This window comes from Barbus barbus, assembly GCF_936440315.1.
Source record: "Barbus barbus genome assembly, chromosome: 47".
Lineage (NCBI taxonomy): Eukaryota > Metazoa > Chordata > Actinopteri > Cypriniformes > Cyprinidae > Barbus > Barbus barbus.
The window spans coordinates 19,740,316-19,755,804 of record NC_136725.1 but is presented as its reverse complement, the minus strand read 5'-3'; positions in this window follow the sequence as shown (position 1 = coordinate 19,755,804).

Below are 15,489 nucleotides of genomic sequence, written 5' to 3'. Positions count from 1 at the left end.
GACTGTGTGAGACGGAGAGACAGACAGGTGCTGTGAGACAGACAGTCAGGATACAGATGTGTGTTACAGACAGACGGATGAAGATCTGACCTCTGACCTCACACACTCTCCTCGGGGGTGTGCTCATCTGTCACACACCCATAATGCACTGCAAACACGAGGGTCAAACAACCCAACCTGATCATAGTGACTGACACCACACACACACACACGCCGCTTTTTTAACTAGTAGAACTAACTGAAGCCCCTAACAGCTCAGAACAAGTGTGTGTGTGTTCAGTGTGTGTGTTCAGTTTGTGTTCCTCAGATACTCTTGAGTAACATCAGTTACTATGAGGAAGTTACAGTGAGACACTTTACAGTGTGATGAAATCAGTGAACACAGGAGAGACGCCCTAATACACACACACACACACACACACTCAAGAACAGATTCACACACACACACACACACACACACACTAACACACACACACCCAAGCAGGGCCACTGCTGACCAAATGTGTGCCCTAAGCAGAATTGTATTGTTGTGCCCCCTCCTTCAAATATTAATGATGTACAAAAAAACAACACCTACTATAGGGGTCAAAATAGAACTTTAATAAAATATAAAAGTAAATAAATAAATTTTGAATGGTAGTGTATCACAGTTTCCACAAAAACTATTGGACAGCACAATAATAATCAGAAATATTTCTTGGGCAGCAAATCAGCAATAATAATATTTCACAATATTACTGTAGCCTTGGTGAGCAGAAGAGACTTCTTTCAAAAACAGTAAACAACGTCAATTATTTCAAACTTTCAACTGGTAATATATTCACACATACATTACAAGTCACATTTTCACATTTTTCAAAAAACCTTTATTTACGTTTTCGGAGCCTTATAAAAAGGGGAGGTTCTGCTATGTTTAGCTCAGTTATATATGGTTAGGTAGGTACACACACTCACACACACACACACACACACACACACAGACAAACACAAACACACCTACACACACACACACACACACACACACAAACACACACACACACACACACACACTCTCCCACAGCTCTGTCACACTACAGGAAATCACAAGCAAAGTGAGCAGCTTCTGCCTGCAGGACAGCAGCATTCCTGCATTCTCATGGAAAACAGAGCGCTGTCTCTCCACAGAAAGACAGACGGAGAGAAGGACGGCAAGATAGACAGACAGAGAGATGGAGAGACAGACAGAGCGATGGAGAGACAGACGGAGAGACAGAGAGACAGACAGATGGACAGACAGAGAGATGGAGAGACAGACAGACAGACGGATGGACAGACGTACAAACAGATGGACAGACAGACAAGAGAGATGGAGAGACAGACGGAGAGACAGAGAGACAGACAGATGGACAGACAGACGTACAAACAGACGGACGGACAGACAGAGAGATGGAGAGACAGACAGACAGACAGATGGACAGACAGACGTACAAACAGACGGACGGACAGACAGAGAGATGGAGAGACAGACAGTCGTACAGACGGAAAGACAGAAAGAGAGATGGAGAGACAGTTAGAGAGACGGAGAGACACACAGAGAGACGGAGAGACAGACAGACGGACAGACATACAAACAGACGGACGGACAGAAAGAGAGATGGAGAGACAGACAGAGAGACGGAAAAACAAACAGAAAGACAGACAGACAGACAGAAAGACAGACAGACAGACAGACAGACAGAAAGACAGACAGACAGACAGACAGACAGACGGAGGGACGAACAGAAGGTGTTAAATATGAGACTCCAGCAGAGCTTCAGCATGATGCATCACACACACACGCCATCATCATCATCATTACTACAAGCATTAACCGCAACAGGTGCTTCACAGGCAAACTCACTTTAGAGCCACAGCAAGACACAAAAAACATTCATAAGATCTTAGATTTCTTGCATTATATACAATTCATATACACATCCCATGCCCATCCCTGTAAAATTACACTTTTCAGATTTCAGAGTAAAACAACAACACAAGAGTTCAGACCAAAGTACACTCACACACACACACACACACACACACACACACAAGAGACTCACGTGAAGATCATGTCGTGTTCACAGGCAGATGCACTGAGAAACTCCTGTCCCGCTGCAGCACAGAACTTATCTGAGTGTTCAGATCACTGCGAGCCCTGAGCACCAGTGTGTGTGTGTGTGTGTGTATGTGTGAGAGAGAGTGTGTGTGAGAGTGTGTCAGTGTCACTGTTTGGCGCTCATCCCGCTGAGGCTGCTGGATAACAAATGTCTGGAGATGTGCAGGTTTTCTGCACATGCTGAACGTGAGCAGAGCTCCTCCATCACAACACACACAGACAGAGCTGCGTCTGAATGTCTTCACTACTGTACAGTGTGTGTGTGTGTGTGTGTGTGTGTGTGTTCTTTTGTGTGTGTGTGAGGACTGTATAAAACAAACCGGATGGCCCACTAGCTCTGCTGATGGATACTTTACTGTCCCATGAGGCTACTGGAGTCATGAATGACGGGAAGTGTGACATAATTAATTTAAAATTTAATTATAAAAAATGTTAAAAGTTTGCCATAGTAACACTAACATTAATAGGCTACTGTTTGATCATCAGTGACTATATCAGACAGCAACAGCTCTCTATAGGCTGCAGGACTTTTATTTTGACATCGTAGAGGTTTTTCCCATCTGTTTATAACCCTTAACGACAGTAAGACAGGACTGACCATATTTTCATTAATGTCACATTGTAGAAACCTGACATTTTAATCACACGTGATTAAAAGTTAATCACACAAGTGTTTTAAAACTTAGTTACTAAGTTAGATGAAAGAAAGTCTGTGTGTGTGTGTGTGTGTGTGTGTGTGTGTGTGTGTGTGTGTGTGTGTGCAGAGGCGTCATTTTGAATGCAGCTTCCAAAATGTAAAAATGTTCTTTGCTCTCTTTCTGTACAATGAAAGTGTTATGATTAGTAGCCTAATTTTATGTTTTTATTCACATTAACTTTCAATGTTAAATTCACATTAAATATAAAGTCAGTCGTATTAAAATATATTATGGCATGACACCCATATCTGTTAATTAAGTAAACAGACAAGTTTTTATGCATAGTTATTAGATGTACATCATTAGGTTACTTTGTGGACCATCGACCACTGGATCAACTAACAATCTATAAAGGTGAGAATCAAGATATTTCATGATATAGTTAATGCATTTGGGAATGTTTCGAATAAAAAGGAAAAAACTAAATAAAGCATATGCTGTTGAGGCTGCTGTGTGTCACATGACGACCCCCTCCAACTCGTGCCCCCTCAAAAATAATGAGTGCATGACGCCCCTGTGTGTGTGTGTGTGTGTGTGTGTGTAATTGTCTGTACCTTGTGTTTGACTGGTTCTGGTTCTGCTCCAGTCTGGATCATTTCCTCCAGCAGACATCAGACATCTGACCACTGCAGCCTAAAACACACACACACACACAGATGGATAAACACTTTCAGCATCAACACTGATGGATGTTCTTTTAAAATGTGTGTGCTAAGTATAGCACAGTTATATTCATTCTTCAGGGTTTCTCAAACAGGTCTGTAACATCTAATAATGAAAAAAAATCAAATCAAAATAAAATATGTACTAAAAATATATTTTATTTAAAAATATATTAAAAAACAATTCTATTTATTTTTTTATTAATAAATTTATTTACTGGTTTACTTGCATGTCACGTAACCATTAAGCAACGTTGTGAACTGTGAACATTATTATTAATTTAAACTCTAAAGTAGTTTCTGTTCGTGTTCCAAATCATTACCTGATGACATTATAGATGATCACTATGCAGTTCACTTATAAACTAACATCTAGTGCAATAAATAAAACAGTGTCCAGCAGCCTCCTGAAACACATGTGCAGCAGCAGCTGTAATTACAGCACAGACAGCATTAAAGCACATGATGGATCTGATCTCGTCTGTCATCAGTGACCGTCCCAAGACTTCAGCTCTGCACGGAAACTGTGAAAGACCAGCCTATAATGACACGTCCAGCTGAGACGATGACATCACTGTGACCTCATGACGGGAACAACTCCAGCCGCACACACACACACACACACACATGCACACACGCACACCCTCTCACTCACTCACACACACGCACACACACACACACACACACACACGCTCACACACATGCACACACTCTCACTCACTCACACACACGCACGCACACTCACACACACTCACTCACTCACACACACACACGCTCACACACATGCACGCACACACACTCACTCACACACACACGCTCGCACACATGCAGGCACACACACACGCACACACACACTCATATGCACACACAAGTACTCTCACACACAAACATACTTACACTGAGCTGACACAGTATTGGTTCAGTGTTTGAGTGTGTGTGTGCATGTGTGTGTGTGTGTGTGTGCGTTTTTTTGTGACATATGAGGACAAAAATTTGTATAATAACATGGGTATGACAGATATTACAAGGAGAAGGTGACTTATGAGGACATTTCCCCATGTCCCCATATTTCAAAAGGCTTATAAATCATACAGAATGAGGTTTTTTTGAAAAAGTAAAAATGCAGAAAGTTTCCTGTAAGGGGTAGGTTTAGGTGTAGGGCGATAGAAAATACGGTTTGTACAGTATAAAAACCATTACGCCTATTGAGAGTCCCTACAATTCACAAAAACAGATGTATGTGTGTGTGTGAGTGAGTGTGTGTGTGTGTGTGGTCTTATCAGACGTCTCTAATAGCCCTTAAAGAATTACACCACTTAGCATATTTCCAGAAAATTAGCCACATGTGTGTTCGTGTGTGCACTCTATTGAGCGTGTGTGTGTGCCGTTTGGCCGTCAGTCTGTTTATTCGTGGCTGGCGTCTGCGGTCAGCTGCTCCTCTCTTCTGATTGGACGAGAGCTGGAATAACATACGAACACACTACACTCACTGCTTCTGCAGTACATTTTCTGTACTGTATGAACACCACATCAGCACTGAATGTGAGATGTATATGACAGCACACTGCACTCACCTGGATGCCATATTTAAACAAAACTGCATTCAAAAAGTGAAAGAACTGCATTAATTCCAGAGACGAAAACTGGACGTCACTCGCAGAATTACACATGACGACAACTAAGTGAACTACTGAGTGACTGATTTAAGGTCTGATCACATTTCCCGCTGTGTCCGTGCAATCCGGTGAAATCTGGTGTGATTTCCACACAGATTCGCAACAGTGAAGGTTGGTCGTTACAGAAAGCTGCTGGGTTTGAAAGAGACACTTGCTTGCCTGCAAAATCTCAACGTATGTCACATTACTCACAGTGCTATTTCAGTATCACTGAGGTACTATTATAGTATTTATTCATATTTTGAATCAGTTTTTATTGTTAGATGTTCTGCTTCTATTTTAAATTTATTTATAATTTTAGTAATTTTGTTGTTTTCTCATTTTTAGTAGTTTTTAGTCATTTTTATTGAATTTTATTTTAAACCAAATTAAAATAAGAAATGTAGATACAAATAATGTTTGTATATTTTAAAAAGCAATGATTTTTTAAAGTTTAAATGTTAGTTTCAGTTTTAGTTAACTATAATGCACTCACTGATTTAATATATTAAGTCTTGTTTTCTAAAAAAAATAAAAAAAAAATAAATAAAAAAAAACAAGCAAAAATATCTGCCAATGGTTAAGAAAAATAATCTTAATTCAAAGGCTAAACAAGATGATTTTTCTTACCCCTTTGGTAGATATTTTTACTTGTTTTAAGCAAAAACGAACAAAATTTTGACAAGAATTAATATCTTAAATAATTTTACTTGTACAGTAAATTCATCTTCATTCAAGAATTTGTAGATATTTATACTAGAAAACAAGACAAAAGAATATTTTTTTTGTAGTGTATTATTATGCAAGCAATATTCACATTCTGAAGAGATGCACGTCTAGATGAACAAGCAGCACTGGTTTCTGTGCTAAAGGAAAATAAGAGCTCATCTGCGAGTGAAATCCACCTGACGGATCCAAGAGTTTCCCATAATCCTGCTCACCCAGAACCGGCTGCGGTGGGTCTCGCCGTCAGTAAACCTCAAAGAGGTTCTGTCACCAAAGATCACAACAAATCTGTGATGGAGCTGCAGCGCAAGCGAATCCAGGAAAAACACTTGTGCGTCCAAACGTGCCGAGCTCTGACTCACAGCGCTGCTGTTTACTGTCTGACCCAGTTACACGGATCCAACACAAGCACCGCACGCCGTTAACCTGCGAGAGAACCACACTGACACGATGCTGAAGTGGTTGCTAGGTGTTTTATTTTCATATGGACAGATCTGGTTTTGTAGATACGGCTTGAGAGAGCTTCCTCTCCTGCTGCTCAGGGGCGGTTCTAGGACTTCATCTGCCCTCAGAAAGACCATTAGATACAATGATACAAATTACCTAAATAAACAGTATTTTACTGTGCTTAAGAACACTGTATTGCTATATGAAGTAAAGTTACAGAAGTTACTTAGTGAGTGATTCTCATGTTTTTCTTTTGTTGTTTGATTAACATTATTAGCCTAACATAAGAAATGCATGGATCTGTTATACTGACACTAGGAGTGTGCGATATATATATCGTCTGCGATAATACGGTAATTGTTGTTTTAACGATATGTAATTTGACATTATCGAGTATTTTGCAAAAACCAAACAAAACACCTCCTCTGTTCTTTCACTGCATGATTCAGTCTAATAAAATGCACTAAGAATGATCATAAAATTCAAGATATGGGGCAGAAAATGTATATAATTTCACACAAAGAGTGCCGATTTTTCTTCTAAAAGGATGATGCATGATTACAAATGTGATATTGATTTTATACAACAGTTCAATAAACAATAAGGTAATATTAAGAGACTTATGTTTTAGACACCATATTGCCTGGTTTTGCTTCATTTCTCTGAGCAACATGACAATATGTTTCGTTCATGAATGAATCACTTGTTAAATGACTCGGTTCAGTGGCAATGACTCACTTATTAACAGTGACTTGCTGCCACCTACTGGTGGTTTTAATTTCACATTTAAAGTATCTTTTCATTTTAAAATAATTTCAAATATCAGTATTCAATGTTTTATGTTTAAAATATCATGCATTTGTAAGTGCAGGTTAAAGCACTCCATGTCCCTCTGAGCTGCATTAAACAGTGTGTAAATGCATCTAAATGCCATTTCAGATGCAACTTCTGCAAAGATTCATTTTGTTGATACTGGTTTCATTTGTTTAGTAACAGCCTAAATGTCTTATTATTCTAATTGACTGATTAAATCTAACAATTTGACTCAAAAGATGCACCCTTTTAGACAAAAAATGGCTTTATAAAGGTAAAATTGCCCATTAAAGGTTAAAATCCATTTAAACGTATATGAAAAGATTAATTTCTATCACTGATGTGAACTGACCACACAGAATATGAAGAATATCAAAAACTGCAGTTGTCCACGGTAGTCAGATATCAGCACAATAACACCCTCTGCAAAATATCGTCTGATTATCGTTATCGAAAAAATCCCCCAATATTTTGTTCAATATCGCACACCCCTAACTGACACACATCCAATATTTTCTGAACTGTTTGTGTTTATTTAAGACGTAACTGACTGCGTTTACTTGGATACTCATCAAGACAGCCATTGTGACATAATATTTTGTGTATTTGCTTATTTGCTCAAGAAGACGCAAAAGTCTCATGAAAGTGCGTTTCAATGGCATAATATTCTGTTTCTATTTGGTGTGCTATTTATTCGCAAAACTGACTTTGGCGTGCATATTGACGCAATGGTTAGGTTTAGGGGTGTGGGGAAGGTGCGTATCATAAACAGAAAACTGTGCCATTGAAACACATTTTCATGAGACCAGGCGTGCTGTCCGACCATTCAAATGTGTGCACGCACATTAATGATCTATCACAGCGCGTGAGTGCCACATTGAGATCGACAAAATGAGCGAGAATGATACACTTTCTTGAGGAAGCAGCATTGGCCTGATCGTTCAGATAGCTGATTATAGTTTTAGGGGGGCTGAGATGACAAATAGGGGGCTGAAACCCACCTAAAAAGGGTCTAGAACCACCACCGCTGCTGCTCATAATTTCATTTGACAAAACATAATATAATATAGCCTACTATGTTAGTATAATAATAAAAACTAGATGTTAAAAAACTAATGTTGTGCAGCACTTTTAATGATAACAATGCAGCATTCTTTTGTAAAAGGAACTGTTGTATTTAGGGATGCACTGAATGTTCAGGAACCGAATGAGCGAAAAGACTGAATAAATTGTACCGAACAATAGCTGGGTTTCCATCCAAACTTGCGAATTTAACTTATGCGCAAAATTAGAATATCGCATAAAACATTTGTGAATAAGCACCGTTTCCATCAAACGAGTCAGAGAGAACAAAATCATTACTTCCTGATAAACTGGCACTATATATCACTAAGTAGGAGAAGCCATTGAATATAATTATTTTAATGTATTACTTGAGCCTCAGAGCGAGCAGATGAAGGTGGTGGATGCTGCTGTTTGGGAACGCAGTCGTGTAAGACAATTATACAGAAATACTTTGATGACAGACTTTGCTCAGGCATTTCAGAACGACCAAAATATGGGTAAGTAGGTGCACGCACAAACTCAGTGCACTTTTACACACACACACACACACACATGTGCGCTCTCACATGCTCACTCACTCCCACTCCCACTCTCTCACACACACACACACAGATTCACACACACACACACACACACACACACGTGCACTCACACATGCTCACACACACTCCCACTCACTCTCCCACACACACACACACACACACTCACACAAATGCACTTGCACACTCTGTACACTTTTACACACATACACACACACACACACACGTGCTCACTCACACTCTCACACACACACATGCGCTCCCACATGCTCACTCACACTCCCACTCTCACACACACAGATTCACACACACACACACACACACACACACACACACACACACATGCGCTCACACATGCTCACTCACACTCCCACTCTCACACACACAGATTCACACACACACACACACACATGCGCTCACACATGCTCACACACACTCCCACTCACTCTCCCACACACACTCGCACACAAATGCACTTGCACACTTTTACATACTTACACACACACACACACACACACGTGCGCTCACACATGCTCACTCACTCTCCCACACACACTCACACAAACGCACTTGCACACTCAGTGCACTCTTACACACTCACATACACACAATCAAACTCACACACACTCATGCAAACAAACACACAAGCACAAACTCTCTCACACACACACACACACAGAGGGAAATCTAAAATGAGTTTTTACGGTCTGTAACAGCAGATTTACAGTGGTTTAATTTGCCGTCTCCAGCGCGCTGACTGCAGGCCGTCACACAAAAACAACACGGCTGGACTCGCAGCTCACGTGAACACACACATTAATGCACACACATGGTTTGAGTTAGCAGCGAGTGTGTGCCGTCTGTGGGCCAGCGCGCGGTTCACCGCTTCATTCCTGCGCTCTTACGGTAGCTGTGCACGTTCTGATGTGTCAGGGTGTGTTCGACTAAACACAGAAACAACAACACAACACTACAACCAAAAACAAAACATCCAAAAATGCATCCAAAATCATCCCCCTGTCATCAAGTCACTCCAAACTTTTCTGTTTTAACACAAAACAAGATATTTTGAAGAAAACTGAACAAAGTTAGGAGCGACTTGAGGGGAATCGAGACAAACACACACACACACAACATTACAGATGGAAACACACAACTGACAATAAAATAAACATCAAGACAGATCAATGAATGAAAGCCATCAACACTAGACTCAATTGACTTTCATTATATGGACAAAAACAGAGATTTCTCCAAATATCTTTTGTGTTCCACTAAAGAAAGAAAGTCATCTCTTCAGACATGAAGCTGAAGAACTGATGACAGAAAGATCATTTAACGCATCAGACTCCTTCATTATATCAGCAGCGTGTCAGTAATCAATAGAACTGGTGCTTGATAAACATCTTTAAACTAATAATGACGTTCAAGCTGAAGAACAGGGTTATTATTTAATGCAGTAAACTGATTAATCAGATTATATTTGTCATTTTTGGCTCTGGCTGATAAACACACACATCTCAACACTAATAACACACGTCTTCAGTTCTCATGTGTTTTCTGAGTGATGCTGGAGACTTACTAGATTGTTAGAAAAATTGCACTTCCTCGCCCACATAAATAAAAAGTCTCAAATCTGAAATGTTCTGCATGCACACTATACGTCCAAAGATGCTCCCTAAAAGGATTTAAACACTTGCCATTATAAAAAGAACCCTTAAATAGGAACCTCAAGAGATCTAAGTCTAAGAAGTAAGAATATGCTAAATCTGTTGAGATATGTATATTTCTATATGAAATGGGCACTACAGAGCAGTTCACTTTGAGCTGATTTCTATAAATGGCCACACACTGTAAAATAAATATTTTTAAAAATTTGTTCATAAAACAATTTTTGGAGAACAAAGCATTAGTGGATAACATTATTATTGGAGAACATTTTACAAGAAAATACTATTTCAGTTTTTCTACTTCAAAATTTAGCATTTAATTCAATGTGATGCATGATTTTTTTTAAATTAATATTTGTTGGTAACACTTTCCAATAAGCTGTCATTTGTTAACATGAACTAACAATGAACAATGCATTTATTACACACCTTTGATCATGTTAGTTAATGAAAATACAGTTCATTATTCATGTTAGTTCAGAGTGCATTAACTAATGTTAACAAACACAACGTGTGATTTTAATAATGCATTAGTAAATGCTGAAATTAACATTAAGATTAATAAATGCTGTAAAGTCTTGTTCATTTTTAGTTCATACTAATGTCGTTACCTAATGTTAACTAATGAACCATATTGTAACGTGTTACCTATCTGTTTTTATTCACTATAATTCTACATTCTGAGTGAAAATAGTTGGAAAGTAAATCCTACACCAAATGTTTTCAGTGCAAAACCAACATGTGCTTTGCATATTAACACAAAGACAGACACTGTGGTTAAAAAAGAAAAGAAAAGTAAAACCACAATAAAAACTGGTGGTTCTGCAATACCAATACATTGAGAAAGAAACATATAAAACATAAAAAAATATGCAACCAGCTTTACAATTAATATCAATGATCTTATTGATTTAACTGCACTGACACTATCAGATGAATCAAATCTGCATAATCGATTTTGTTATTTTCCTGTTTTTTTCTGTGAAGCTATATTATATAAAGTAGTACAGAAATAAATGTGACTTGAGATGTACTGATTTTATTTCGTAAGTAACAGACGTACGTTTTGTGACTAAAACAACAGGAACAAACTGAGATTCTTCATGACTTTCAGATCTGTCAGATACGACCCTGGATCTAAACTCACAGAGTCACGGCTCTTTGAGAGATAATCGCAAACAAAAACACGTTCGGTGATTCATTTGCAAGCAGCGTGAAGCCAAACTCTGAAGCCGGCAGCAGCATATCAATCTGAGCAGAATTATTCATATCACAAGGAGAAAATATGGAGAGGAAATAGATGAAATATTTGATTTCAGCATCCTCCCTGTTTTAGATTAGGCTGATTTACAGAGTCCAGCAGATGCTGCTGAAGCGCTCAGAAATGACACAGAAACAGCCACATCAGCAGCACATCACTACCAGACTCTCATGATTCACTGCAGCTCATTCCAGAAAGCACACGCACTAAAACTGCTCTAATATTACTGATCATCAAGGAACATGTTTAATATTAGATTTCACATAATGATGCTGCTGGCCATAATTCTGAATGCATATTTACACTTTTAGCTCACGTAACTGCTCCTGTACTATAATGCTACACTGTAAAAAAGGGATTTTCAGAGTTGTAAATGCAGTTTTTCCAAAATTTCACGTTTAATTTAATGCTATTTCTTTGTGAAATTTACTAACAATAAATTTCTGAGTGTAAAACTGTTTCTATACTATCTTTTTTAGTGTAGATGCATTAAATGATAAATATCAAGATGCAATTTCACTACATTAATGAACATTTGCATTTAGCAGAGACTTGCATTCATATTTGATGAGATACAACAGCTGAGAATTACAGTAAACCAACAGAAAATTAAATGCACATTAATTCAACAATTTGCACTACATGCTACGGTTCACATTTTTTGAGATTGTGATTTTTTTAAAGAAATAAATACACGTTAAATTGATGAAAAGTGTCAATAAAACATTTATATTGTGACAAAAGATTTCTGTTTTAAATAAACGCTGGTCTTTTGATCTGTGAATCCTGAAAAATAAAATCAGTTTCCACAAAAATATTGTGCAGCACAACTGTGTTCAACATTGATAATAATCAGAAATGTTTGTTGAGCAGTAAATCAGTATATTAGAATGATTTCTGAAGATCATGTGACACTGAAGACTGGAGGAATGATGCTGAAAATACAGCTTTGATCACAGAAATAAATTACACTTTAACAGATATTCACATAGAAAACAGCTGTTTTACATTGTAATAATATTTCACAATTTTACTGTATTTTTGATCAAATATATGCAGGCCTGGTGAGCAGAAGCATGCATAAACACCATAAGCTGCTTCAGTTTCCAGAAGTAAAAGATGAAACAGTCTGTCCATCTGAAATGGTCCAACACTGACTGAGTTACACGACAGAGTCATGATTATCTGTAAAACACACAGAATGAGCCGGCAGTTCTCCCGGCGCACAGATGGAGTTCAGCTTCTGCTTTTTCTATCACTGGACTCAGAGAGCGTTTCATACTGATGCATACACACTTCACTGCACAAACAGCACCAAAAACAGCATTTTAGCTCATCGTTCTGATATCAGGACATATACAGTCAAACCAAAACAAGACAGCAGATATCATTTTTCATATTTTTTTTTACTAGTGGGTGCAGGACACTATTGTTCATTTATGTAAGCAAGGATAGCAAACTGTGACATTTTATACCCCAAAATTCTTCATACAGTGGACTAGCAGTGAAATTGATAAAATTTGGGACAACAATTATTCATGCTTTGACCTGAGCGTTTTTCTTTAATGTGACCTTTTTACACCACAGACTGGACAAAATTAAGCATTGGTAACTGGTTGAGCTAAATTGGTATTATCTAAATGTGTGCTTAAATTTAACGGCTGACAGCTATTCAGCCTAATTCATTACATACCTGTCTATCAAAGTCATCTGACATGATCAAGATTAATGTGTTCTGACGCAGTTTAACTCTTGAGTTATTACCATTTTCCAAACTAGAGCGAATAAACTATGTGAGAAATGTTGAAGGTGTCTGAATTAATTTTGGTTTGACTGTATACTAACACAGAGGTGTCTGTGCATTCAGAGCATCACTTGACCCTTGACCTCTAGGGTCAGGGGTCAGTGTTCAGAGCAGACATAATGGGTCAGTCTTTGCCAGTTTTGAGTTATGCAAAACAGCATTTCTTCACTATTAAAGCTCATAAACGCAGACAGTCACCGTTCTGAGATTTAACGCTAGATTATAGTCACTTATTTACATCAATATAGCTTCTTTGTAGTCTCGCGCAGACTAATATAACCCCATGCACTAACACTCCAGCACTCGTCTGTAAGAAAACTAAAGGAACGCTGAGGTTTCTCATGCTGAAGTGTGTTGACGAGCAGAAGAACAATCATAAAGCAGCAGCAAACTTCACCAGAGCAGCAGAAAACCCGTGACAAACTCACCATGTGAATGTGGACGTGAATCTCTCCGGTGCATGTCGTCGGTGCTGAAGTGAAGCGCATCAGCGGAGAAACAGACGGAGGCTGCGTGTCAAACTCTCGCGCGCTGCCTACACAGACAACATGGCGTCGCGCGCTCACTGCATACTGCGTACTCTGCTGCTGTCACTCTACTCTGTACTAGATGTTTGGTTTACGTATATAGATTTCATATATAAATATAAATGAGTACATTTGTATATTAATAATAATATTATTAAACAATTGCAAATAAAATATAAGTGTCAATTTTTCAAAATTGAGATTTATACATCATCTGATTTTTGGCGGAGATGCAACTATTTGAAAATCTGGAATCTGAGGGTGCAAAAAAATCTAAATATTGAGAAAATCACCTTTAAAGTTGTCCAAATTAAGTTCTTAGCAATGCATAGTACTAATAAAAAATTAAGTTTTGATATATTTATGGTAGGAAATTTACTTAGTATCCTAATGATTTTTGGCATAAAAAAAAAAAGGATAATTTTGACCCATACAATGTATTGTTGGCTATTGCTACAAATATACCCCAGCGACTTCAGACTGGTGTTGTGCTCCAGGGTCACATATATGTAGATATATAAATAATATATAATAACTGAGTAATAACTGATTACATGTAATCTGGTTTACGTAATCATTTTCCAAAAATTAAATACTCATAATTAGATTAAATTACATATTAAAATACTCGTAATAAGACCACAGTTACTTATTTATTGATTACTTGATTACATATATTCACACAATAGCAATTTGGAGTCAGTAATGGACTACAATTTGTAAGTAATCCACCCGGCCTTGTATGTATGTGTATATATATATATATATATATATATATATATATATATATATATATATTACTCATATCCAATATGAGGAACTAACTAGTACAACATTTTATACCAGATTACAGGGAAAGAATTATGGTATAAATGGAACTTTCATAACTGTTCCTACATGAATGTACTAATAAACAGAATATACTTAAATATATCCTTGTGATCTTTTCACGTCTACACTTAAGGCCCTTTTGCACAGACTGTAGCAGTATTTCAATATTCAATATTTCTGTTCCCTTTATTTTCATTTTTAGTTAGACTAAGATAAATTAAAAAAAATAATAATAATTCGAATGCATTGAATTATCGTGAATGTGATTGCACTGCAAAACTATCCGATAGCACCACCTAGCATCCAACCAGCACTAATATCGGTATAATCGGTTTGAACACAGATACTGCTGGGAAATGTGTGATATCCTGTCAAGTCTAACATGAATTTATTCTAAATGCCGTAAGACAATAAGTCTTGTTTAGTAATGAGTTGCAGTGAGTTTAAGAGTGTTCAGTAGCAGCAGCGTGACGTGTGTGTTTGGGGTCAGTTTATGGCTCTTGTGTCGAGGGTGTAGCTCCCAGTGCTGTTTTCAATGAAAGCGCAGTTATTTTAGCTCCAGACATGTTTACATTTCTGTGGTTGAGTCTCTAACTTTCCTCTTTCCTTCTTTTTTCTGCTTCTCTCATTTCAGAGTCCCTAAAGTACCAGACATTC